Source organism: Sarcophilus harrisii, chromosome 2 (genome assembly GCF_902635505.1).
Source record: "Sarcophilus harrisii chromosome 2, mSarHar1.11, whole genome shotgun sequence".
NCBI lineage: Eukaryota > Metazoa > Chordata > Mammalia > Dasyuromorphia > Dasyuridae > Sarcophilus > Sarcophilus harrisii.
This window is the reverse complement of record NC_045427.1, coordinates 433,507,798-433,534,647: the sequence shown is the minus strand read 5'-3', so window position 1 is coordinate 433,534,647 and position 26,850 is coordinate 433,507,798. Positions and strand designations below refer to the sequence as shown.

The following is a 26,850-nucleotide window of genomic DNA, read 5'->3' as shown; positions in this document are numbered from 1 at the left end:
TTTCAAACTCATATTGGTCTGGTCTGCCACAGTTAAACACATTATACCTTGACTCCATGATAGTGATGTCATATTGGTCCTCTTCTAGAATGAAGGACAACAGCTAATCAACAATATCTGTCATAATTATAACATCTTTTAAAAATAGCTTTTTTATTGATATCTTTGGTGTTTACATCACCTAGATTTCCCCCATATTCTCCATCTATTTACTTCCTTTCAGAAAGCCATTCCTTATAAAAAAGAAATTTAAAAAAAGAGAGGGGGAAAAAAATTAGGAAAATCAGTCAGTATACTGGGAAAATTTGAAAAACATATGTAATGTTTCATACCTGTGGATATCTCATTCAACCTACACCTCTGTAGAGAAGAGAAGGAGTGGGGAAGGTACATTCTCATATTTTTTTCCTTTTTTTTTTAATTATAACTTTTTATTGACAGAACATATGCCTGGGTAATTTTTTACATTATCCTTTGCACTCACTTCTGTTCCGACTTTTCCCTTCCCTCCCTCCACCCCCTCCCCCAGATGGCAAGCAGTCCTATACATGTTAAATATGTTATAGTATATCCTAGATACAATATATGTGTGCAGAACTGAACAGTTCTTTTGTTGCACAGGAAGAATTGGATTTAGAAGTTAAACATAACCTGGGAAGAAAAACAAAAATGCAAACAATTTACACTCATTTCCCAGTGTTCCTTTTCTGGGTGTAGCTGCTTCTATCCATCATTGATCAACTGGAACTGAGTTAGATCTTCTCTTTGTCGAAGAAATCCACTTCCATCAAAATACATCCTCATACAGTATTGTTGTTGAAGTATATAATATCTCTTGGCTCTGCTCACTTCACTCAGCATCAGTTCATATAAGTCTCTCCAAGCCTCTCTGTATTCATCTTGCTGGTCATTTCTTACAGAACAATAATATTCCATAACATTCATATACCACAATTTACCCAACCATTCTCCAATTGATGGGCATCCATTCAGTTTCCAGTTTCTAGCCACTACAAACAGGGCTGCCACAAACATTCTTGCACATACAGGTCCCTTTCCCTTCTTTAGTATCTCTTTGGGATATAAGCCCAGTAGTAACACTGCTGGATCAAAGGGTATACACAGTTTGATAACTTTTTGGGCATAATTCCAGATTGCTCTCCAGAATGGTTGAATTCATTCACAATTCTACCAACAATGCATCAATGTCCCAGTTTTCCCGCAAATCTCATATTTCTTCTTAAGCTTGTTCTTGTTTCTCATTATTGTTTTGATTACTTCATGACATTCTTTCCATTTCCATTTATGCAGTTATTATGCATATTGTTTTTCCTGCCTTTGCTTATTTTACTTTAAATAATTTTCTTTCCATGTGTATTGTATTCACTATGTTATCATTTCTTATATAACAGAAATATTCCATACATTCAAGTAACCAATTTGTTTAATCATTCTGCAGTCAATGGCCATATACTTTTACAATTCTTTGTTAGCACAGAAAGTGCAATTCTAAATATTTAGGTGTACTGGAAGATTCTTTTTTGTCATTGATCTTTTAGGGGTGTATGTTCAGAAGTTGAATCCTTGGGATCCAAAGTTATGGACTTTTTTTTTAATAGCTTTTTATTTACAAGTTATATGCATGGGTAATTTTTCAGCATTGACAATTGCAAAATCTTTTGTTCCAATTTTTCCCTTCCTTCCCCCCACCTCTTTCTTTCCCCAGATGGCAGGCTGACCAATTCATGTTAACTATGTTAAAGTTAAATACAGCATATGTATACATGTCCATAGTTATTTTATTGTACAAAAAGAATCAGACTTTGAAATAGTGTACAATTAACCTGTGAAGGAAATCAAAAATGCAGGTGGACAAAAATAGAGGGATTGGGAATTCTATGTAGTAGTTCATAGTCATCTCCCAGAGTTCTTTCGCTGGGTGTAGCTAGTTCAATTCATTCCTGCTGTATTGGAACTGATTTGGTTCATCTCATTGTTGAAGAGGGCCATGAAAGTTAAGGACATTTTAATCATAATCTTAGCATAATTTCAAATAGCTTTTTTGGAACAGCTGGGTCAACTCAGAGCTCTACCATAACTTCCTCAACATTGACTATTCTCATCTTTTATAATCTTTGACAATTTGTTGGGTGGGGGGTAAAGGGTCAGAGCGTTTTTGATTTGTATTTCCCTTAAAATTGTGATTTGGGTATTCTAATGATTTGCAGTTCTTTCTTTGGGAAATGTTTGTTGGTGTCTCTCCTTTGTAGACTCGGTGAATGGAGAACTGGGCTTAGGAGTAAGGAAGACTTGAGTTCATATCTAGTCTCAGATATTTAAGTAGTTGTGTGACCTTGGAGAAGGAAATGGCAAACCATTCCAGTATCCTTGCCTTCTCAACAATATGGTTCATACTCACAAGGAGTTGGACACAACTAGGCAACGACTCCTCTGACTGCTTACTTATTGCTATGTTTTTTCTTTTTTAAAATGTAAAGGAAATCATTTGATAATATATTTTAAACCTCAATCTATTTTAAATTTCAGTGTCAACTGTGAAATGAAGGAGTAGGAAGAGGTCATAATTTAAGGTCCCTTTCCACTGTAAATCCCGGAGTGCCACATTGGAAACAGACTTGGAATTGGCAGTGGGAAGATCTTCTTTTGAATCCCAGATCTTACTAACTGAATGACTTAGAGCAAATCACTTACTCACTCTGCACTTCTGATTCCTTATTTGTAAAATGAAGAGGTTGAACTAAACTAGTGGTGTCAAACTGAAATAGAAATGGAACCCACTAAGCTGTTCATAAGTAGAACCAAATGTTTGTATATTTCTTTTTCATGAATACATCACACATTAACATCAGATAGGAAGTACATTTTGATCTGGTTCAGCTGCCCTGGGGAGTATTTGGGGCCACATTTTTGACATCTCTTGACTAGAAGACTAGAGGATTTCTTTCCAACTCAAGATCTTCTGATTTCATGATTTTGGCAGGTTCTTTTAGATTAGATTTCTAAAAATTATCTCCCACTTATATACTACTATGCAGTTAACAAAGAACTTTACACATATGATCTCATTTGGTCCTAATGTGTCCTGAGGTAAATAAAATATACTTTAGCAGTCTTTCCTCTCAGCCTCAGATTTCTTATCTGTAAAATAGAGGTAAACCCTTGCAACTAACCACTTCATAAGATAGTTGTGAACAAAGTGTTTTATAAATCTAAAATTGTTATTTATGCAGCCACAGTGGTGTGTTGAAGAGTTGTTAAAATTTCAGGTGAACATTTACATCTCAGAAATCTGCAAAGGTTGCAAACCAGGCATTGAGTTATTGTTTTGTAGATTGTCTAGACTTTGGAAAGTGATGGAGAAAATATTGAGTGCAGATTAAACTTAAAAGTGTCTACACTTTTTTCTCCACAGAGAATTCATTGTTAAATATTTATCAGGATGCCCCATATGATGTTATTATTGTTACAATGGTAAAGAGAAAGGCAATGCAAGGTTACACAACTACACAGTGGCAGAGTCAACTCTCTAAAGAAAGGTCTTAAGACTCTAATGTAGAATAAAAAGTCTACAAACTTTATTGGGTATGTAGGGGCACTTCCAAATAGCTGTTTCTATCATTTCTGTTTCAGAGATATAATTATATCAATGGGCATTGAAAAAGGTTTCTCACCTATTGCCTCTGCCTATATTATAAAAAGTTGCAACCCTATTTACACTCTAGCTTTTAAACTAGACTTGCTTGTGACCACCGCCTCTGTACTAGATAAAAGAAAGCAATTTCAGTAGGTGCTAATTTAATCAGTTTGTGTTCACATTCACACTTCCTGAGCTGCACTTGAAAATTCCATCATGCAATTTGTCTGCCAAAGGCATTGCTAATGGTGACTGTATTTTTCAAAACCAAAAATAAGGATAAGAATATAAGGATTGCAAAGGATTTTTCTGATTTATGAATTTATTCCTATTAAAAGCCTTATAAATATCAAAAATTATATTTTCATGTTTACAGATTTCAGATTTAATAAATTTTAGTGGAAAGATAATCATATGAAAGGAAATTCAAAATTTGACAACAAATATCAATCACAGTATTTTAATTTTTGTCATTCACCTACCATTGAAATTTATTATATTATTTAATCGTGTAGTAATTTGAAAAATTCAATTCAGCAAACATTTATTAAAAACCTACTATGTCCTAGGCACTGTGCTAAGGAAATAAAGACAAAAATAAATTCTTTTTATCAAGGAGCTTGTATTCTGATGAGGGAGTAAAATAACATGTAGTGAATAACATGCAGTAAAATGTCAATACAAACTTCACACAGATGTATACAAATTTTACACATAGTAAAATATGTCAATGCAAAATATATATAAAGAAAATTGTACTTGGGTGTGGGGTGGGAAGGAATACTAACAACTACAAGTATTAAGAAATGGCTTGTGTGGGGAGTGGCACTTGAGCTTTGTCTTGGAGAGCTAGGGACTCCCCAGAGGCAGAGTGAGGAGGGGGGGGAAAGCATTCTTAGTATAGGAAATACTCTGTGCAAAGTAACAGAAGTGGGAGCTGGAACATGTTTACAATGAACAGCTAGCAAGTTGGTCAATTTGGTTGAAATGTAGCGTATGAGGAATAGTAATGTGAAATCAGTTTAGAAAAATGGTTTTGGAACCAGATTGGGAAGAGCTTTAAATACCAGAGAGGTTAGTATTTTGTCCTAGAGGCAATAGAGAAACAATGAAACTTCTTGAGTTGGGAAATGATGTAGTTAGGCTTGTGCTTTAGGAATATTAATTTTGAAACTCTGGAAGATGATTTGGAGAGGTAGGGATTGGAAGCAGGACCACTCAAGATGCTATTGCAATAGTCTAGACAAAAGATAATAAGGGCCTGAACTAATGTGATAGTCATATGAATTGGGAGAAAGGGGATAAATGTGACATGTAACGTGATATGACAGAGAAAATCTACTAGATTTGGTTAATTTTTCATATGTAGTCATAAGATGGCAGAATCATAGACTTTTGCTGTAAAAACCCTCAGAGATTATTTTAGCCCAATCCAGGCATTTTACAGATGAGGAAATTTAGGCCAATGGAGGGTTCTAAGGTCAGACAAGTAGTGTCAGAGATAAAATTTGAACCCAGATTATCTTATCTGTTATACCATTCCAAGTGAATATGGGGTCATTTTGATGAGGGAGAGAGTCCAGAAAGAATTTAAGGTTCTGAACTTAGGTGACTAGAAAATTGATGATGCCATTGACAAAAATTAAGAAGTCAGAAAGAGGAAGTGGACTCAGGAAAGGTAATGACTTCAATTTTGGACATGCTAGGTTTGAATACCTTGAGTCACAAAGATGGAGATGTTTAATAGACAGACTGTGACTAGGATTTAGGTGAGAGAAATAAGTATAAGATATGTAGATTTTGGGGGGAATGGATTTCAGATCCTTATCTGTGATCCTAGGAAGAAATCATAAGAAAAAGTACGTAGCGAGAAAAGAAGTCAGCTGAGGGTCAAAGCCTTGGGAGGACCCCTATAGTTTGAAGGAAAGACATGGATGATGCTCTAACAAAAGCAATTTAGGAACTATCAAACAGATGGGAGGGGAGCCAGGACAAAGCAAGAAAACTCAGGGAAGAGAAGACTATCCAGGGGGAGGGAGTGATCAGCAGTCTGGTGGGGCAAATAATTTGAAGTTGGAAAGTAATATAAAGCTGAACTGGTTAATTACAGGCTCAAAAGGATGAAAGATCTAGAACTTAAAATGGGAAAAGATGGGAATAAAGGAAATAGTAATTCTAGACTTCAAATTGTGCTATAAAGCAATAGAGAGCCATCAAACCTATTTGGTGTTGGTTTAAGAAATAAAAACATAGATCACGCTAGATAAGAATCACAAACAACTCATCTAAGTTAGTGCTTAAACTAAAGAAAATAAATTAGTGAAGAACTCCTATTTGACAAAAATTGCTAGGAAAACTACAAAACAGTTTGACAGGAATTAGATTTAGATTAACATTTATAGCCAATATACCACAATGATTCAAAATTCCATCTGAATATTAAAAGTCATATGATTAAAAAGAGGTTCAGAATAAATGTATTTCATAGCTATTAGGTGAATTTTTAACAGTGGAAAATAATTTTGATCATATAAACTTGAAATGATTTTTCATATGCAAAATTACTGCAACTAGAAAAAGAAAAATAGTTCCCTTTATATTAACTATGTATGCTAAGAGTATAACATGCAAGATATAGAGAGAACACACACGTACGAAAGCCATTCCCCAATATGTAAGTGATCAAAAGATGTGAAGAAACAGTTCTTTAAAAACTTCAAGCTATATGAAAGAATGTTCCAAATTATTATTTTGGGTGAGGCAACAGGGGTTAAGTAACTTGCCCAGGTCCAGTAAGTATTGTCTGAGGCCAAATTTGAACTCAGGTTCTCCTGACTCCAAGACTGGCCTCTTTCCACTGTGCCAAGTGGCTGCCTCCAAATTAGTAATAATAAGATAAATGTAAATCAAAATTACTCTGAGATTTTACTGTATAACCAGTAAATAAAGATGACAAAAGATGAGAATAGTCACATGGTGGAGGGGTTATAGAAAGGTACACTAATGTATTACTAGTAGAGCTACATGTTAGCCAAATCATTCTGGAAAGAAATTTGTAATTAAAGTGACTAAAATGTCTATATCTTTGAATTTCACTCTAGGCATATAACTTGAAGTCAAAGATAGAATGGTTCCACATAAACCAAAATATTTTTAGCAACATTTTTTAGGGTAGAAAAAAAGGAAACTAAAAGTAGATATTCATTACTGGAAATGGTTGAACCAGTAATAGTATATGACTGTAAAAGGAATATTACTACACTATAAGAAACAATGGATACAGAGCACTGTAAGACTTAATATGTAAGTCTCTCCAGGCCTCTTTAAAATCATCTTCCTGATCGTTTCTTACAGAACAATAATATCTTTTTTTTCAGTTTGTTTTTTTTACTAAAGCTTTTTATTTACAAAACATTTGCATGGGTAATTTTTCCCCTCCTTCCCCATCCCCTTAGGTGGCAGGTAGTCCAATACATGTTAAATATGTTAAAGTATATGTTAACTCCAACATATGTATACAGATTTATACAGTTATCTTGCTGCCCAAGAAAAATCTGATCAAGGAAAAAAAACCTAAGAAAACAAAATGCAAGAAGAGTGAAAATGCTATGTTGTGGTCCATACTCAGTTCCCCTAGGCTTTCTCTGGGTATAGATGGCTGTCTTCATCATTGAACAATTGGGACTGGTTTGAATCATTTCATTGAAGAGAGCCACGTCCATCAGAATTGATCATTATATAGTCTTCTTGTTGCCGTGTATAATGACACCTGGTTCTGCTCATTTCACTCAGCATCAGTTTATGCAAATCTCTTCAGGCTTCTCTGAAATCATCCTGTTGGTTGTTTCTTACAGAACAATAACATTCCATAACGTTCATATATCATAACTTATTCAGCCATTCTCCAACTGATGGGCATCCACTCAGTTTCCAGTTTCTGGCCACTACAAAGAGGGCTGCCACAAACATTTTTGCACATACAGGTCCCTTTCCCTCCTTTAAGATCTCTTTGGGATATAAGCCCAGTAGGAACACTGCTGGATCAAAGGGTATGCACAGTTTGATAACTTTTTGAGCATAGTTCCAAATTGCTCTCCAGAATGGGTGGATGTATTCCACCAACAATGTAGCAGTGTCCCAATTTTCCCACATCCCCTCCAACATTTGTTATTGTCTTTTCCTGTCATTTTAGCCAATCTGCGAGGTATGTAGTGGTATCTCAGAGTTGTCTGCTCAGGTTCTTTTTTTGGTTTTTACTCATTTTTTCCCAGACTATTTTGAGCTCTGCTCCTTGGGTGGAGGGAACATTGTGCTAAATTTCTTGTGCTGTGACTTCAGGGCTTGACTGCTTACCTGGTGCTCTGTAGGTACTGCAGGAGTCTGGCCACTCTCCCAGCATTGCACTAGTGTGGCAGGAACCCTACAAGTTTTTCTGGTGCTATTGGAGTCCTGGCCACTCCGTGTTGAGACACTTGGTGGGCTTGGTATTACTTTGGAGCTCTGTGTGTGTGTGACTTCTTTGCTTACTTGACTGTGAATTCAGTGATGGGGAGGGAAGATCTGGGGAACTCTTGTTGCTCACTTGCTGCTACACTAAGATTGTGGGGCCTCGGTCACTGACTTGCACTGAAGCTCCCTTCTGCTGTTGAGGCACAGCCTGCTTACCTGGACTGCGCATCATGAGTCTTTGGATTTTTTGGATCATTGTGTTGATCAGAGTAGTTATATCTTTCACAGTTGATTTTTACTGTGGACAATGATCTCCCAGTTTTTCTCACTTCATTTTGCATCATTTCATACAGGTCTTTTCATATATACATATATTTTTAGTGAAATCACCTCTTCATTTATTATAGCACAATAGTACTCCATCACAATTATTTAACTTATACATCCATTCCCCAACTGATAAGCATCCTCTTGATGTCCAATTCTTTGACATCACAAAAAGAGCTGCTAAATTAAGACAACTCTGAGATATCACTACACACCTGTCAGATTGGCTAAGATGACAGGAAAAAACAATGATGAATATTGGAGGGGATGTGGGAAAACTGGAACACTGATGCATTGTTGGTGGAGTTGTGAACAAATCCAACTATTCTGGAGAGCAATCTGGAATTATGCCCAAAAAGTTATCTGTGCATATCCTTTGATGCAGCAGTGTCACTACTGGGCTTATATCCCAAAGAGAAACTAAAGAAGGGAAAGGGACCTGTATGTGCCAAAATGTTTGTGGCAGCCCTGTTTGTAGAGGCCAGAAACTGGAAAATGAATGGATGCCCATTAATTGGAGAAGAGTTGGGTAAATTATGGCATATGAATATTATTATTCTGTAAGAAATGACCAGCAGGATGAATACAGAAAGACTTGGAAAGACTTACATGAACTGATGCTGAGTGAAATTAGCAGAACCAGGAGATTATACACTTCAACAACAATACTGTATGAGGATGTATTCTGATGGAAGTGGATTTCTTTGACAAAGAGAAGATCTAACTCAGTTTCAATTTATCAATGATGGACAGAAGCAGCTACACCCAAAGAAAGAACACTGGGAAATAAATGTAAACTGTTTGCATTTTGGTTTTTCTTCCTGGGTTATTTTTACCTTCTGAATCCAATTCTTCCTGTGCAACAAGAGAACTGTTATGTTCTGCACACATATATTGTATCTAGGATATACTATAATATATTTAACATGTATAAGACTTTGTCTGCCATCTAGGGGAAGAGGTGGAGGGAGGGAAGGGAAAAGTCGGAACAGAAGTGAATGTAAAGGATAATGCTATAAAAATTATCCATGCATATGTTCTGCCAATAAAAAGTTATAATTAAAATAAAATTAAAATTTTATGAAAATATCTTTTTATTGACAAAAAAAGTGAAAATTGGAAAGCAGTTTAGCAGAAACTAGAAATGGACCAACATCTCTGATTGAGTTCATGTTATTCTTTCCTTCTAATTTCTCCATTCAAAACCTGGCTTTACTTTTCAGAGTGACTGGGACAGTTCATTGTTCCACTAACAGTATATTTGTATGCTTTCCCTCCCCCTTACAACTCCTCCAAAATGCAGTCAATCAACCCTTGTCATCTTTGCCAATTTTAGGGATGAGTTTTTGAATTTGCATTTCTTTATTGCATTAGTGATTGAAAACAATCTTTCATATAGTTATAAAATAGAGTTTGTGTTCTTTTAAGAACTGTTTGTTCATATCATCTAACCACTTATCCATCAGGAAATATTTTATCTGGATTCAAGAAAAGCAGTTAAATTTCATGCTATTCCCATGGACAAAATGGAGTAATATTATCTATATGATGATACATTTTAGGTGATCTAGAATTGGTTGAATGGCTGCACCTGAAAGACAGTTATAAATAAATTGATAAAAACTCCACTTCTTTAGTGGAACATCTAAGGAATCTGTGTTTGACTCTACCCTTTTTGATATAGGCATCAAAGCATGCTTATCAAACCATAGATGAAACAGTATTAGTCGGGTCAGCTGATATGTTGGATAATAGATTAGAGAGTCTACACTTTAGTAGATTAGAATGTTGGGCTGAACCAAAAAGGATAAAATTAAATAGGAATAAATACAAGGCTTTTCACTTATTCCATATGCCAATTGCACTTTGATGTTATCGAGAGGGGCATTCCTTCCAGAGATGTAAATCATATGCCATCTGGACTTTTCATCTTTGGCAATTTTTGTCTATATGCTCTTACACATCCAGCATAGGAAGTCCCTCTAGTGTCCTCGGGGTCTTCTTCAAAATCCTTTCACAATGAGAGAATATCAATGGATTATGCTTTCTATCTTAAGGTATCTCTCATTCTTAAGTCACTGCTTCATTTTTTGTTTACTAGTTATCTCCCTCTATGTTGCGTCTCTGATGCAATTTTCTTATTTATTATGTGTTGCAGTTTGCTTATGCTCATTCTGAACCTCTCTTCAATTATTCAAAGACTTTGGTCTCTAAAATAGATATTTATTTTTAAAAATGTATTTTTTATAAATTTAATTAAATACTCCCAATAAATTTGACATTCATTTTTTGTAAACTTTTTAATTTTAAATTTTGGTACAAAATGAGAAAAGAAAAAATATTACCATGTGCACAGATCATAAGAGAAGATTCAATATAAAACAATACATCATTTTTGACTACATTGGCTGTTTGTGTAAAAGCTTTTAAATTTCACGTTATAAAAATGATCTATTTTATTTCCCATGATTCTATCTCTCTCTTGTTTGGGTGGTTTGAGATGTTGGTCTATTTCTAGTTTCTGCTAAACTGCTTTCCAATTTTCACAACCATTTTTGTCAAATAGTGAGTTCTTACTCCAAAGTCTTTGGGTTTATCAGACAGTAGATTATTACGGTTATTCGTTACTATGTACTGTGTACCTAATATATTTTACTGAACCCACCACTTGATAGCCAGTATCAAATTATTTTGATGATTACTGTTTTGTAATATAATTTAAAATGTGGTAGTTGTAAACAACATTTTGTCACCATTTTCTTTTCATTGATTTCCTTGATATTCTTGACCTGTTTTTCTTCCAGATATGAATTTGTATTATTTTTTCTAACCCTATAAACTAATTCTTTGGATGTTAGAGAATTGATATTCTTTAAATTTAAAGAAAATCTGGTGACTAATCCAACTAAGCAAAGTCATCCCAAACCATAAAACTAGAAAGACAACAATAAAACATTCTACATGTATTCTCTTTCCCTTATATGAAATTCTGACATTCTGCTATCAAATCTTAACTTCTTATCATTACACTTCTCCCTGTGTTTTATCCCTCCCATATCTGCTCATCTAGTCTCATGGAGATTTCCATTCTCTCCATTTCTTAGTATCTTCTAAAACCATATCTTCTCTGATCTTAATCTCCTTCCTAACCTCAACCTAATAGGAAATATTTTAAATTTTGTTCTCATTCTTGAATCTCTGGCCTATTATCGCTCTTTAATTGCCAAACCTCAGCCCTAGATTACTTCCACCATCCACATTCTTTGACAATATTCTCAACTTGCTGAATGAAATTAAAGGAAATCCTACAACCAAGCTGATTTCTAAATCATTCAAAAGTAATGTTAATCCAGCCTTTCAATTGTGCCATCATAATAAAGTTTATTTCTAATCGATTCCCTATATCATTCCCCTTAGAAACTATTTCAAACTTTCTCTTCTCTCTTCAAATCCTGCTTTTTTTAAGCTAAATTTGTCTCTTACTTTACTGAAAAAATTGATTCTGTTTGATGGTAGCTCCCCTTTATTCCATTTTCTCCATCTCAAAATTTCTTGGTAACATTTTTCACTCATTCTTTTCCCACAATTTCTGGTCCTTCCTGCCAAAGCCAATTCTTCTAATATGTACCCTTGATCCTCCCCCTCCCGTCTTCTCCACTAAATTTCATCTTCAATAATTGCCCACTCCTTCACATTTTCAACCTCTATTAAATATTTTCTTCCAATGACAGGGAAAGATAATGAGGAATGTTGGAGGGGATGTGGGAAAAGAGGGACATTAATACATTGTTGGTGGAATAGTGAATACATCCAACCATTCTGGAGAGCAATTTGGAACTATGCTCAAAAAGTTATCAAACTGTCCATACCCTTTGATCCAGCAGTGTTACTACTGGGCTTATATCCCAAAGAGATCATAAAGAAGGGACCTGTAGGTACAAGAATGTTTGTGGCAGCCCTCTTTGTAGTGGCCAGAAACTGGAACCTGAGTAGATGGCCATCAATTGAAGAATGGCTGAATAAATTGTGGTATATGAATATTATGGAATATTATTGTTCAGTAACAAATGACCAACAGGATGATTTCAGAAAGGCCTGGTGGAGAGACTTACATGAACTGATGCTGAGTGAAATGAGCAGGACCAGGAGATCATTATATACCTCAACAACAATACTATATGATGATCAATTCTGATGGACCTGGCCATCTTCAGCAATGAGATGAACCAAATCAGTTCCAATGGAGCAGTAATGAACTGAACTAGCTACACCCAGTGAAAGAACTCTAGGAGATGACTAAGAACCATTAAATTGAATTCCCAATCCCTATATTTTTGCCTGCCTGCATTTTTGATTTCCTTCACAAGCTAATTGTACAATTATTTCAGAGTCCAACTTTTTTGTACAGCAAAATAACAGTTTGGTCATCTATACTTATTTTGTATTTAATTTATAATTTAATATATTTAACATGTATTGGTCATCCTGCCATCTTGGGGAGGGGGTGTGGGGAAGGAGGGGAAAAATTGGAACAAAAGGTTTTCCAATTGTGTCAATGCTGTAAAATTACCATGCATATGACTTGTAAATAAAAAGCTATTAAATAAAAAATATTTTCTTCCTCATTGCCTTCAAATGTGCTCAAGGACTTAATCTAACTTTAAGTATATCATCCTTTCAAATAATTACATATTATTTCCTTTTTCATTCAAATGTCTTGAAAAAGTTTTCTACACTTGATGTCTCTTCTTTTTCTATTTTCCCTCAATTCTTTGCAATCGGGCTTTTGACCTTATTGTTTAAATGCAACTTCTCAAAATCACTTAATGATCTTTTTAATTGATAAACATATCTTATTCCTTCTGGACTTAGCTGCCACATTTGGCATAGACCACTCTCCTGGATACACCTTTCTCTCTGGTTTTTTGTGAAACAATTGTCTTCTGTTTTATCTCCCTTTCTGAACACTCCTCAGCTTCAATGACTACCTTATTATCCTCATCATACCCACTGTATTTCCCAGATTCTGTTCTGCCTATTTTCTCCTTTCAATCTTATATTCTTGTAATTTCATCAGTTCCAGTTCTATTATCTTTATGTAGCTGACTCCTAGATCTATATATTTAGCTCCAAGTCTCTCCTATTAGCTTCTGTCTCATATTATCAATTGCTTATAGAATATTACAAATTGGATGTTTCAGAAACATCTTATATGTAACATATCTAAAAATGAACTCCTACCCTCTTCTTCCAAACTTCCTTATTTTTGTTAAAGGTACTACCATCCTTTCAGGTTCTCAGGTTCATAATGTCTAAAGACTCATTAACCTCAATTCCAAATTCTCCTTCATTCTATATATCCAATTAAATCGCTCATCTGACCTTTTAATTTATACATCTTAATTCAGGCTTTCTTACCTCTAGCATTTATTGTTGCAACTGTCTCCTTACTAGTCTCCTCTGCTGAAATTTCTTCCATTGTCCAACCTGTTCTAAACATTTCTGAAAAAGTAATTTTCCATAACACAAATTTGACCACATGACACCCCTATTCAACCAATTATGATTTCCTATTATCTCTAGGATAAAATATAAATTCCTTTATTTAACAACATAACACCAAACTACTTTTCCAGGTTTTTTGTATATTATTACTTCTCCTATACTCTGCCAGATCTGTTTTTATTCTGTTCCTCTCAACAGATTTCTTTTTACTATGCCTTTCCCCTATCCATTAGCCATGTCTTGGAATTCATTTCTTCCTTATTCTGTCTCATTGAGTTCCTCTTTCCCTGTAAGATTCAGCTCAAGCAACATTAAAAAATATATATCTTTTCAGTTATAAAATTTGCTTTCCATCAACTTTTTCCTCCTCCCAAAACAAAATCTTGTAAAAAATATGCATAGTCAAACAAAAGTAGTTTCTACATTGGTTATGGCCAATATTACTTTTGTTTTATTTCTGTATATGTGCGTACATAGACAAAAGTCATTCCTTTATTGAACACAGACACACACACACACACAGACACACACACACTTCAATTTGAATCCCAAATCCATTAGGAGTGTATAGCATGTTTCATCATGGGTTCTCTGAAATCACTAATTAGTTATTGTGTTGATCAGATTTCTTTTCTTAAGTCTTTCAGTTGTTTGTCAGTGAACTGTTACTGTTGTGGTATAAATTGTTCTCCTGGTTTTGTTCACTTCACTCTATCAGCTCACAGATGTTTTCTCAAGTTTCCTTGAAAACCATCCCTTTCGTTATTTCAAATAGTATATTAGTATTCCATGCATATGCCACAATTTGTCCAATCATTCTTTAATTGATGGGCATTCCCTTAGCTTCCAGTTCTTTGCCACTATGAAAAGAGCTGCTATCATATTTTTGTGCTTAATTCCTTTTCCTTTGATCTCTTTGAGGGTATAAATTAAGTAGTTGTATCAATGGGTCAAATGACATACATGGCTTAGTAGTTTTTTTGGGTATAGTTCCAAATTGCTTTTCTGCAATGGCTACATCAATTTATAACTCTATCAACAGAGCACTAGCCCTTTTAACTTTTCTTTTCTTTTCTTTTTTTTGGGGGGTCAAATTGCCAATCTGATGGGTATGAAGCAGAATCTCAGTGCTCTTTTAATTTGCATTTCTTCAATGATATGGAACTTTAAAAAAAAAATATGGCTATTGATAGCTTAGATTTCATCCTTTAAAAACTACCTATTTGACCTTTTGGGTTACTCTTCCCTTATGATTCTTCTCTTATCAGAACACTCCTCAGTCTTCTTTGCTGGATTTTCATCTAGGTCACATCACAGGCATATTATAGGACATCGTGATGGACTTTCTTCTATACTATTTTAATTGGTGATCTCCTTCCTTCTCATGTTTTTAATTATCATCTCTATGCTGCTGATTCCCATACTCATCTTGCTCCAGCCACTCTGCTGACCTAGTCTAATCTCACATCTCTAAATGTGTTTCAGAAATCTTTCACTGGATATCTAATAGACATATTAAATTCAACATGTTTAATACTGAACATCATCATCTTTTCCCCAAATGCTGCCCACTGGGCACCACCAACCTCTTAAATCTTGCAGGCTCTCAAAACTTAGATATTCTCAATTCTCTCCCCCATCCAATCTCTTGTCAAGGCCTGTCAATTTCATCTTTGCAACTTTCTCTCAAATATAATCCCTTTTCTCCTTTGATACTGCTGCCACCCTGGTGCCAGGCCCTCATCACTTCCTGCTTGGATTACTGTAACAGCCTGCTGTTGGGTGTCTGTCACAAGCCTCTAGCCACTGTAGATCATTCTCCATTTGGATGGTCCACTTTGGGGGAACCAAAGTCATTTTTCTTAAAATACCAGTCTGATCACCTTACCCCTATACTTAGTAAATTCCAGTAGCTCTCCATCACCTCCAAGATAAAATATAAAATCTTCTGTTTTGTATTCAACAGAGCTCTGCTTTATAATCCAAGGACAGATTTTCAAGATATCTGAAATAGAACAAGGATTAAGACCAAAGTTGTAAGGGAAAAACTCTTGGATCTTTATTATAAACTGTCTCTCAAAAAAAAAAAATGATCAAGAAACTATTAAAATTACTGACTTACACATTTACCTTCCCATATATCTTTTATAAAATATGAGAATAACCTACATGGGTATCAAAACTGTCTTTTCTTTCGAAAATTAGGAAATTGGACTAGATTAATGGTTCTTCCATGGGGTTTTTTTGAGCCCCTTTCAACAACAACAACAAAATGTATTATGAACCTTCCGAGTAATTTAATATATTACTCATAACATTCTTTAAGATTTATTCATTAAGTGTTTAAAATAACCACAATCTTTTAAAATCTTTAAATTTAGCAAAAAAAAAAAATCCTCCAAGTCAAATAAAAATTTAAAATATGTAATTATGCAATGTGAAAAATTGTAAAAAATGAAAATATATATGCCATTCTGTTTTACACAATATATCATGTTATATACCCAGATATACATGTGAAAACATAATTTTAAAATATTTACATAAAACAGAAAACTTTTGCCAAAAAAGCTCCAAATTATATAAAAATGTACATTTTTTTTCTAAAAAATTTTTTATCTTGTCAGTAATTATAAATTTTAGATATAAAATTTTAAAATATGATCTTTTATAAGGGACTTTTTTTATTTAATAGCCTATTATTTACAAATTATATGTATGGGTAACTTTACAGCATTGATAATTGCCAAACCTCTTGTTTCAATTTTTCCCCTCTTTCCCCCCACCCCTTCCCCCAGATGGCAGGATGATCAGTAGATGTTAAATATATTAAAATATAAATTAGATACACAATAAGTATACATGACCAAACCGTTATTTTGCTGTACAAAAAGAATCAGACTCTGAAATATTGTACAATTAGCTTGTGAAGGAAATCAAAAATTCAGGTGGGCAAAAATATAGGGATTGGGAATTCAATGTAATGGTTTTTAGTCATCTCCCAGAGTTCTTTCGCTGGGCGTAGCTGGTTCAGTTCATTACTGCTCCATTGGAAATGATTTGTTTGATTATAGGGGACATTTTATAAGAATTAAAAGAAGCAACCCAATATTATTTACAAGACTCAATATTAATTTTTTTTACAAATTTTGTTGAATATTTTAATGAAACAAGTAACAATTTAGCAGATGTTTAATGTAATAAAATAATAATTATAGATATAATTAATTAATTATATTAATTTTGATATCAAACTTTTTTTATGAACATCAGTTTGCAACGTTTGCTCAATATCAAATGAACACAATCTTAAATATGGTTCTGTACCAAATTTATTTCTGTATTTTAATTTAACATAACAAAGTAAAAATACTTGCTCCCAGAAATTTGTGATAAAATAATGAATAATTTTATAAGATCTCTTGCTGAAACATGGAAATCCATTTTTTATATTTAGCCACTTAACCAATGGACAAAAGTGAATAACCAGTTACAGTATAAACTATTTATTCTACTCCTAGATAACAAGCACTGTATTAAATTATATTATGTATTTAGTTCAGTTTTTAAATAATGTTTATAAATAAGTTAATATTTGTAAATAATCTCTTCATCCTTAAAACCATGTGACCTGATGAGATCACCAGGTGAATGGTATATGGAAAGAAGGTGGCCCAAAATAGTTCTTTGGGGTAACACTGTAAGAGAAGATGAGGAAAGAATATGATCATTAAAATCTAGAGAAAAGTGTATTGAGAAAATGGTGACTGCTAGTGTCAAGGCTGCAAAAGAGATTAATAAGAATGAAGATTGAAAAAAGGCAGATTTGGCAATTACATTATTAGTAACTTTTGGAGAATGCAGTTTTGATTGAAGGATAAAGTCAGAATTGTAAAGAGTTAAGAGGAGTATGAGGAAAAGAAAAGGAGACATCTATTGGCCTCTTGAAGGAGTTTTAGCAATAAAAGGGAAGAGACAGAGAAGATAACTAAGAATCATTGATGAATCAAGTGAAGTTTTTTTGAGAATGAGAGAGAATGGGTTTGTAGGCTGTAGGAAAGCAGCAAATAGGAGTAATTAAAAATCAATGAGTTCAGATGATAAGAGGCAGCAATCTCCTATAAATCAGGATGTAATGGTACCAAAAGTTGGCTAGGAGAAAGCCCATTTCTTTATGTGAAATGGAAGTAGAAGAGATAGTGATAGAAGGCAGCTGAATGTGAAATGAAGAACAGGGGAGGAGTTTTCAGTGAATTATTTTCTTTTTTCCCCAGTTAAATGAGGAAAGGTTTTCAACTGGGGGCAAGAGAGGGGCAGTTATAAGTTTGAGGAGGAATAGAAAGGTTTGGAAAAGCTGCTGTGGTTAAGTGGAATGGTGAAACATTTATGGAGATGTAAAAGGATTACCTTTCAAAGAAGACCCAGCTAACATTATATGACTTAAATGTAGTGAACCTAGTCAGCAAGAGTTCATGGTTTTCTCCAGCTTCATTCAGCAGCATACGAATAGGAATGAAAGTAGTGAATGGTGGGAATAATCCAAAGCTGGGATTTATATGAGCACTATCTTTGCTAGCAAAAAGGTACAAAGGAATCAAGAGGATAGTACAATTGAATTGGTTCACCACAGGAAGTGAGTATAGTCAGTGCAGGAGTGATAGTTTAGGAAAGAACTGTGGGATGTAGGGATTGGAGGTCTTGGTAATAATTATATGATTTGAAGTTGCTAGGCAGAGGAAGAGGTAGAAACAATAACCAATTATGATTTTTTAACTTTTATTTTTATTTTTTAATAGCTTTTTATTTACAAGATATATGCATGGGTAATTTTTCAGCATTGACAATTGCAAAACGTTTTGTTCCAATTTGTCCCTCCTTCCCCCTACCCTCTCCCCCAGATGGCAGGTAGACCAATAAATGTTAAATGTTAAAGTATATGTTAAATACAATATATGTATACATATCCATTCGGTTATTTTGCTGCACAAAAAGAATTGGACTTTGAAACAGTGTACAATTAACCTGTGAAGGAAATTTAAAATGCAGGCGGACAAAAATAGAGGGATTGGGAATTCTATGTAGTTAACCAATTATGATTAAGGGAATTTCAGAATTCCTGAATATGGATATGAGACACTTGTAGGGAATATGTCAAGGATATCTCTGTGCACTGTTGTAGTGGAATAGAAGAGTAGATCATGAGAAATAAATTGAAATGGGAGGTTATAGTATATATTGTTGTTCAGTCATTTTTTAGTTGAGTCCAAATCTTTGTGACCCCATTTGGGATATTCTTGGCAAAGATAATGGAGAGGTTTGCCATTTTCTTTACCAGCTCATTTTGCAAATGAGGAAACAAAAACAAGATTAAGTGACTTTTGCCAAGGATCACAGACCTAAAAAGTGTCTGAGGTTGGATTTCTACTCAGTTTTTCCTGACTTTAGTTCCTCTGCTCTATCTACTGCGTTACCTAACTGCACAGAGTATGAGGGAATATACTGGAGTATATTTTCTCTCTCTCTCTCTCTGCTATATATAGCTACATAGAATATATGAAGGAAGAGTTGAAATCCTCTTGTACAAGAGAAAGAACAATGAGGAAAGATGGCTCATGAGTCAGACACTGAACTTGATGAAGAGGAAGAAGAGTATCCTGAAGATCTGTAGATAACAGCTACCAGAACGCTGAATGGGTGATAAAAATGCATTAAATGAACTTCAAATGAGGAAAGATTACTGGGTAATAGTGGTACAGGGAAAATGTGATAGTAACAATGGGGATTGAGGAGTATTCCAACTCCCTAAGCACAACCAATATAATGTTATACTTACACACTATAGTTTAAATCCAGCCAGTCTCTAGATGATGATGGGCATCCTCTTAGTTCTCAATTTTTTATAACCACAAATTATGAAGCAGTAATAGTTGAGAAGCAACTACTTCTCAGGGCTCTTATAAGGATTAAATGAGATAATACAATAAAATGCTATGTGAATATAAATTCTTATTTGTGTACACAAATGATTCCTCAATATCATCTTCAAAAGACAATTTTTTGGGCATCTATTATGTATGTTATTTTAGGTGATGGGCACAGAAAAATGAATAAAAAATTACCCTTAAGGAATTTATATTTTAATTGCTAAGATAAGACACAGACATGAAAAGATAACTGTATGCAAGGTAACTTACACTAAAGAGATAGTATTTACACAGCACTTTAAGGTTTGCAAAGAACAATGCAATTATCTCTTTTGATTCTTGGAGCTGGGTGCTATCATTATCCCTATTAGACAGGAAATCCACAATACAAAAAAGGCTAAGAATCCCTGACTCTATCCACTGTGCCACCTAGCTCACACCCTCTCCCTCATCAAACTACCAAGGGATTGCATTATAGAGTTAGAAAAAATAATGACAGGATTTATGTGGAAGAATACAAGTTCAAAAATTAAAGAGAAATAATGGGGGGGGGGGAGGAAAGGAAGGAAAGGAGTCTAAGAACACAAGACATGATCAAAACTATTTGGTACTCATTAAAAAATAGAGAGGACAATTAGTGGTATAGACTATGCCCATACCCATACTATAAAGATTCAAATAAAATAGCATAGTTTTTTTAAAATACCTTCTATTTTCAAAATAAATGCAATGATAGTTTTCAACATTTCATCCTTGCAAAATCTTGTGTTTTAAATTTTTCTCCTTTCCTCCCCCTCCCTCCACCCCTGTCAGCAAGTAATCCAATATATGTTAAATGTACAATTCTTCCATACATATTTCCACATTTATCATAAAAAGTAGTTTAAAATATATGTGTAATATTTCCCCTCCAATTACATGTAAAAACAATTTTTAACATTTAAGAAAAATTTTGAGTTCAAAATTCTCTCCTTTTCTTCCCATCCCTCTCATTGAGAAGGCAACTAATTTGATATAGGTTTTACATGTATAATCATGTAAAATATATTTCCATATTGATCACAGCATAATTTTTTAAAATAATTATAACTTTATTGACAGAACCCATGCCTGGGCAATTTTTTTACAACATTATCCCTTGCACTCACTTCTGTTCCAATTTTTCCCCTCCCTCCCTCCATCCCCTCCCCCAGATGGCTAGCAGACCTATACATGTTAAATAGTTCACAATAGATACATTATACGTGTACAGAACCGAACAGTTTTTTTGTCATAGCATAATTTTTAACAAAGTTGAAGATCCCAACTTCTGGGGCAAGTATTCAACAAGAACTGGTAAGAAAACTGAAAAGCAGTATGGCAGAAACTGAGTTTAGAATATCCTACAATTAGTTCCAAACAGATATATGTCATATCTAAGCAAATGTAAATATGAAAACAAACCAATAAACAGATTAGAAAAGGAAGGAAATAGTAAAACTCTGAATAGGAAGGGGTTCATAATCAAGGGATAAAGAGGATCATAGAAGATAAAATGTACCAATTCTGATTACTTAAAATTAACAAATTTTTATACAAACAAAATTAAATGTAGTCAAAATTGGAAGGAAATAGTTAACGGGGGGAAAAAATCTTTACAGGAAGTTTTCTTAACAAAAGTTTGACAGTAAAGAACTGGTTCAAATATGGAAGAATAAAAGCCATTTCCCAATAAATGGTCAAAGGCAATTTTAAAAGAAGAAACAGTTCAGACTATCAGCTCTTTTTTGTGGTGGCAAAAAATTGGAAATTGAGGGGTTATTTTTATCCATTGGAGGAATGGCTGAACAAATTATGGTATATGATTGTGATGGCAAACCATTATGCTATAAGAAATGATAAGGAAGATGGTTTCAGAAAACTTGGTTAGACTTATATAATGCAAAGTTGGCACAGCCAGGAGAATACTGTATACCGTAACAGTATTGTTGAAAAGTAATCACTTGTGAAAAACTTGGCTACCCTAATGAAGTCAATGATCCAAGACAATTCAAAAAAACTCAGATGAAAAATGTTATCAACCTTCAGAGGAAGAACTGAAGAATTCTGAATGCATACTAAAGCATACATTTTTAATTTTCTTGCCTTTAAGAAAAAATCCAATACAGAAATATATTTTGCATGACTTCACATGCATAATGGGTGTCACATTGCTTGCTTTCTCAATGGGTAAGGAGGGGGATGAAGGAAAAGAATTGAAAACTTCAAATTAAAAAAAATGAATACTAACATTTTTTTTTAAAAAAAGAAAAAAAATCTACTTTATTAACAGCCATGTGAAAAAAAATTCCTTCCAATCTATGATAACAAAAGAAAGGAAAAATAAAATAACTCCAGGGTTTTACTTTACCTTCATCTGAATGGCAAAAAATGACAAGGAAAATGAAAAATTGGGGGAAAAAATTGTGAGAAACAGGTCCATAAATACACTATTAAGCTATGAATCAGTCCAGCCATTTTGGAAAGCAATTTGAAACTACACACAAAAAGTCACTAAACTGTGCATTCCCTTTGACCTAGCTAATACCATATAAAGCCTATACCCAAAGAAAACATAAAGAGAAAGCATACATATGTACAAAAACATTTATAACAATTTTTTTAAGTGGCAAGAAACTGGAAACTTTAAAATATATCCATCAATTGGGGAATGACTGAAGAAATTATGGTATGTGAATGTAACAGAATATTATTGTATTGTAAGAAATAATTAACTACACAGTTTTAGAGAAACATGAAAGACATGAACTTATGCAAATGGAAACAATGAGAGAACAATTTATATGATGTAAACATTGTAAAGATAAACTTTGGAAGAACTCTGATTAATGACAATTATGATTCCAGAGAACAAAGGATTGAAAAAATGCTATGCAACTTCTAATAGAGAAGTGAAGAATTCAAAGTGCAGAAAGAGACATACCTTTTTGGATGCTGTCAGTTGAGAGGGGAGGAAGGAATTTGTTTTGTATGACTATGCATATCTGATAAGATAATTTTACTTTACTTCAATTTTGTGAATGTATGTGAAAGTTTGGAGGGTAAAGAAAGTAAAAGATGAGATTACTAAAATAAAAACAAGTCACTGAAGCATTTTTCAAATGCATAGGAGAAAACTAAAAGATCAGTAGGAACAACAGGACAGCTTTAAAAATAACATGTTAAATTTATTATAAATTTGAAGGCTAAAATGTTCATAATGCAGATTCATATCTTCATATATACATTCCTCTTTTTCTGTTAGTAAAATTAATAATAAAAGATATCTTGGCAAAATTAGAGAAGAACCAGTGAATAAGAACAACTTATAATTTGAATAGATTATATAATTTAAAAATAAAGTCATTAATATGATTTTGTACCACAACATGAACTAGAGAACAGCAGAATAATCTTTCTAATATCCCCAATACTATAGCAGGCTTTTATTATGTTTAGCTTTTATCTAAATCCAATTAATATATACCACTTATCAACTAATGGCAAACACAATTATAGGCTATGGGTTTTATGAGGGATATATAGAAATTTAAGAGGGTCCAAAGGTATATAGCAAAAATGATTAAAGGGATGGGTAAATTGAACCAATTAAAGGTGTAAGAATTACTTAAGGCAGAGGCTGAAATGCAACTGAGAGACTTTTCTCTATTTCCACTAAATGGAAATGAATTGAAATTAGAATACAATTTAAGGTAGTGATGAGGAAAAGCAATCTAATAATAAGCATGGATTAAATACTGAAATTAAACTACAATAAGCTCAAGAAATTTATTCTTAATAGAATTTTAAAGCAGATGGTCTTACTTTCCTTTGATGTTTTAGGTAAAATTCTGACTAGATCACTGGATTTTTCCCACCTTTTGAATTCCTTAACAATCTAGACAAATATCAAGCACTATTCTAAGGAATGGAGGCACTTAGGGATAGAAAATATAGTAAAATGAATTCCAGATTTGTAGTTAGAGAATACTGGGGTTTGTGACCATGGTCAAGTAACTTAACTCCCTTGGGTCTCTTTTTCCTCTTCTATAAAATAAGGTTGTTGAAACATGATCTCTGAAGTCCCTTCTAGCTCTAAATCCTATGGTTCTGAAGATAAGTAATTAAAGTCTTTCTTAAGTGGTATAATTCTAGAGTTCTACAGTATTTTCCCCTCTCTTTAAAAATTTTTTTTAAATTAAATTTTATTTGGGCAATTATCAAGTATTTTTTTTTTGCTTCCTCTGAACTTCCTTCCTCCTCATCTCCATCCCCCCCAAAAAAGGGAAAAAAAGAAAAAATGAGACCCATGTAATAAATAAGCACAGTCAAATGTTACAAATTTCCATGTGGGCTATGTCTAAAAGTCAGTGTCACATTCTGCATATTTAGTCCTTCACCTCTGTCAAGTAGTAGGTAGCTTGTCATCCTGCCATTTGGGGGAGGGGGTGGGGGGGTAAGAGGTGAAAAATTGGAACAAGAGGTTTGGCAATTGTTAATGCTGTAAAGTTACCCATGTATATATCCTGTAAATAAAAGGCTATTAAATAAAAAAAAAAAAAAAGTAGTAGGTAGCATTTTTCATTATTGGTCTTCTGAAAACTATGGTTGATCACTGAACAGGTCCTCCAGTTTTCAATACTGTCATTTCTTATTATAATTTATAATATGAATTTTTATACTGGTTCTGCACATTTCACTCTGCACTGGTTTATAAAAACTTTCCCATGTTTCTTTAAAATTTTCTCTTTCATTTCATACTCTATGATAGTATTTCATTAATTTACATATCATAATTTATTCAGCCAGTTACAATTGATGAGCACTCCTTAGTTTCTAGTTTTTTTTTTTTTTTTTTTTTTTTTTAATTAAAGCCTTTTATTTGCAAAGCATATGCTTGGGTAATTTTTCCAAGACTGACCCTTGCATAACCTTTTGTTGCAAATTTTCCCCTTCTTCCCCCCACTCTCTCCCCTATCTGGCAGGTAGTCCAAAACATATTAAATATGTTGAAATACATGTTAGATCCAATATGTGTATACATATTTATACAGATATCTGGTTGCGCAAGAAAAATCAGATCAAGAAGGAAGAAAAAGAAAAATTGAGGAAAAAACAAAACAAAATAAGAGAGAGTGAGAATGCTATGTTGTGTTCCACCCTCTGTTCCCATGGTTCTCTTTCTGGGTGTAGATGGTTCTCTTCATCATCGCACAAGTAGAACTGGTTTGAATCATCTCAATGTTGATGAGAGCCATGTCCGTCAGAACTGATCATCATATAGTCTTGTTGCCGTGTATAATGAGATCTTGGTTCTGCTCATTTCACTTTACATCAGTCCATGTAGGTGTCTCCAAACCTCTCTGAAATCATCCTGCTGGTCGTTTCTTACAGAACAATAGTATTCCATAGCATTCATATACCGTAATTTATTCAGCCATTCTCCAAATGATGGGTGTCCACTCAGTTTCCAGTTTCCTGTCTCTACAAAGAGGGCTTCCACAAACATTTTTGCACATGTGGGTCCCTTTCCCTCTTTTAAGATCTCTTTGGGATATAATCCCAGTAGAAATACTGCTGGATCAAAGGGTATGCACAGTTTGATACTTAGTTTCTAGTTCTTAGCCTTTACAAAAAGAACTAGTATAAATAATTTTTATACATATAAAACCTTTTCTTCTTTGTCCATCTATTTCATATACCCAGGTTAAGTATTTACAAAGGGATTTCAAATCTTTGCTTCAAAATATGAAGTTGAGTAATACTTTGTAAAAATGTAAGCCATCAATTTTTCTACACATGTAGAACATTCAGATTCCAAAAGATGTTCAGGAGAGCATAGTTAATTTGTGGGCATCTGGAATTCTGGAATTCCAGAGTAGATAAAGCTATTAACATACACTGAAGAATAAATGATCTTTAGGATAATAGTGTCAAAATAATATACTGGGTCTTCAGTGTATAGTATCATTAGACCCTGTAAATGCCTTCTGAAAGTCTGCTTACTACTTTTATTACTTCAGTGACCAAGTTTCATCATGGGGTCTAGGGTGGCTTAACTTTACAAATTTAAATTGCACTATGAACATCAACCAAAACTTAGGTTCCACTATGGTTTCTTTTCACTTTAAATTCCTAGGATTCTCTAATACTTTTGAAAATGGAATTAATTAAGGATTTCATTCAGTTGAAAACTAGGTTTAGTCAGCCAGTAAACAAACAATTGGTAAGTACTAATTGTGCCAGCCATTGTACTAAGTAGTGGGGAACACTGAAAGAGTGCTGGCCCTTAAGAAGCTCACAGCATAATCGGGAGGCAATATGCAAACAACTATGTATAAATAAGACAGATACAGGGATGGACTCTAAGAAAAGAAACTAAGATTGAGGAGAAATAGGAAAGGGTTCTTGAAGAAGGTGGGACTTTACATAAGCCAGGGAATCTAGAAGGCAGGGATGAGGAGGGACAGTATTCCAGAATTGGGGGACAATTAATGAAAACACTTGCAGTCAAGAGTATCTTGTGTAAGAAAATGCAAGGAGCCTAGTGTCACTCGATTGCAAAATATGTATAAAGACATAAAATTATGAGAAAAATGGAAAGTAAGAAGGGGAATAAATTATGAAGGGTGTTAAAAAAAATAGAGAAGATTTTATATTTAATCTTGGAGGCGACAGATAGGGAGCCGGTGAGTTTACTGAATGGGGATTGTGATATGATCAGATCTGTGCTTTAGAAAAATCAGTTTAATAACTAGGTGAAGGATGTTCTGGAGTAGAAAGAGGCTTCAGGCAGAGAGATCCATCAACAAAAGTCCTGGCAACAGGTGATGAAGGCCTGCACTAAGGTGCTTGTAGTTGTTTCAAGCAAATTCTTTAAAATTATTGCAAAATATATGTACAACTCAACTTTTAATTCCACATTCATATTATACATTTCTCTGGAGTTTAATCGTGATGTGGTTGTGACTT

At 33.9% G+C, this 26,850-nt stretch overlaps 1 long non-coding RNA gene across 1 annotated transcript in view; it reads right to left on the bottom strand.

Moving 5' to 3' along the window:
• Nucleotides 1-26,850, bottom strand: part of LOC116421718 — a 36,100-nt gene that overhangs the window by 6,255 nt on the left and 2,995 nt on the right. The window contains exon 2 of the long non-coding RNA XR_004232212.1: nt 15,825-15,941. This is a non-coding gene — a long non-coding RNA (uncharacterized LOC116421718). The remainder of the gene's footprint in view (nt 1-15,824; nt 15,942-26,850) is intronic.